General features: G+C 50.3%; 1 protein-coding gene across 1 annotated transcript in view; it reads left to right on the plus strand.

The window, feature by feature from the left end:
- Window positions 1-1,340, plus strand: part of FANCA (Fanconi anemia, complementation group A) — a 75,292-nt gene that overhangs the window by 15,301 nt on the left and 58,651 nt on the right. The window lies entirely within an intron of this gene.

Genomic DNA, 1,340 nt, shown 5'->3' on the forward strand with positions numbered 1-1,340 from the left:
AGAGGTAAATGGTGTTTATGCCTGGAAATGTACCTGCCATAATCTTCTGCCATGTCATGGTGGAAGAGGAGGTCAGGTCAACTTAGGAGTTGAGCTGGTTTGGGTTTTGTTTTTGCGATGGTTACCTTGTACACACCACCTTCAAATTCCTCTAGCGCTATCTTGTGCTTACTGTGTGGACTGGGCTGCCTGAGGAGTTTCTTAACGTACCTGCTTCACTCTCGGCTGAGACTGTATATATCTGGTGTCTGTACCTCACCACCAGTGGTTGTTGCTGTTGGTACTTGTTAGTCTGTCTGGTGGTGGTGGTATGGAGGGTCTGTTTTCCATTGTCTTCACCCAGCTGTAGTCTTAGACAAATTCAGTGTCCTGGGTCTTGGGGGTGGGACTTTCTCGGTGATCCGGCCATTCTTCGTCATGGCAGCCACACTCTACCCTGTATCCTTGGTGGTTCTTGTATGGGAGAGTTTCCCGCACCTTCCCCGGTGGTAGGAGACTCTAATGGTCTGACACCAGGGCAGACTTTTCCCCATTTCCTCAGCCACAGTGGGTTTCACCTTTGCCCCAAGGGCAACAGGGTTTGATGTCCCACCCCCATGTCTGAACACTTTTCTTTCACAGGAGAAGGGGCCAGCGAGGGTCTCATTCCTTTCTGGTAGAGGAGACTGTTCCTTCTCCAGGTGTGATGACTGTGGTGGGCTCTCTCAGGTGTCCCCTCCTGCCTCCAGTCTTTGTCCCGAGTTCCTGGCAGAGGTGTGTGGATGAGAACCTGCGAGCGGGTGTCACCTCCGTGTGTACGTGGCTCTCGGGGATCCTACGCTCTCACACTTGGCCTTTGGCAAGTTGTTAAAGAATTTTACCTGAATTATTCTTACCTGGTGCCTCTCCTTCCCGTGCGCTGCTACAGGTGAGCCATCTTCTTGGAGGCATTATCTGTCTTGTGCTTTTAAGAGATTCAAACAGAAGCATTACTTTCTATAATTTATGTTTTTTCTTATTACTAGTGTAGAAGTGATGCTTCCAAAACAAGTTACCACAAACTTGGGAGCTGAAACGGCAGAAATGTATTATCTTACCGTTCTGAAGCCGGAAGTCTGAAGTCCAGGTGTCTGCAGGGCTGCGCTCCCTCTGGAGGTGCCAGGGGACATTCTGTCCCTTGCTTCCCCTCGCGGAGGCTCCCCGTGTTTGTTTCTTGGCTGTGGCCACATCACTCTAGTTTCTGTCTTCATCCTCACACAGACCTCTTCTCTGCGTCTTCTGTCTTGTCATTGGATCTAGGGGACACTGGATAATCCAGGATGATCTCTTCTGGAGAGCTTCATCCCATCTGCCAAGGCTGT

Source organism: Propithecus coquereli, unplaced genomic scaffold (genome assembly GCF_000956105.1).
Source record: "Propithecus coquereli isolate 6110/MARCELLA unplaced genomic scaffold, Pcoq_1.0 Scaffold531, whole genome shotgun sequence".
NCBI classification, from domain to species: Eukaryota; Metazoa; Chordata; class Mammalia; order Primates; family Indriidae; genus Propithecus; species Propithecus coquereli.